Raw genomic sequence first — 387 nt, forward strand, 5'->3', positions numbered from 1 at the left:
TATTATATCAATAAAAAGCGTATTTAGAAACTTTGATCATGAGAGTCTTGTAAAAAAAGGAAAATATGTGTTAAGTCTTTCATTACAAGAAAACAGCGGCATACTGAGGAAAAAAATCGTCGGTATGTCGTCGGAATAACGCTATTCCGACGACATACCGACGAAAAAAGTATTCGGAAATAACTTCTCGGAAATTCATCTTTCCTCGGAAATCCCTCGGAAATTTCCGACGGAATTCCGAGGATTTTTTTCGTCGGAAATTCCTCGGAATATTCAGAGGAATATGTCGTCGGAATATTCCGAGGGATACACTTCCTCGGAATATTTCCAAAATTCAAAAAAAAAATTATAAATTTATTTTTTTAAATTGAAATTCAAAAATATAAA

Source organism: Brassica oleracea, chromosome C7 (genome assembly GCF_000695525.1).
Source record: "Brassica oleracea var. oleracea cultivar TO1000 chromosome C7, BOL, whole genome shotgun sequence".
Lineage (NCBI taxonomy): Eukaryota > Viridiplantae > Streptophyta > Magnoliopsida > Brassicales > Brassicaceae > Brassica > Brassica oleracea.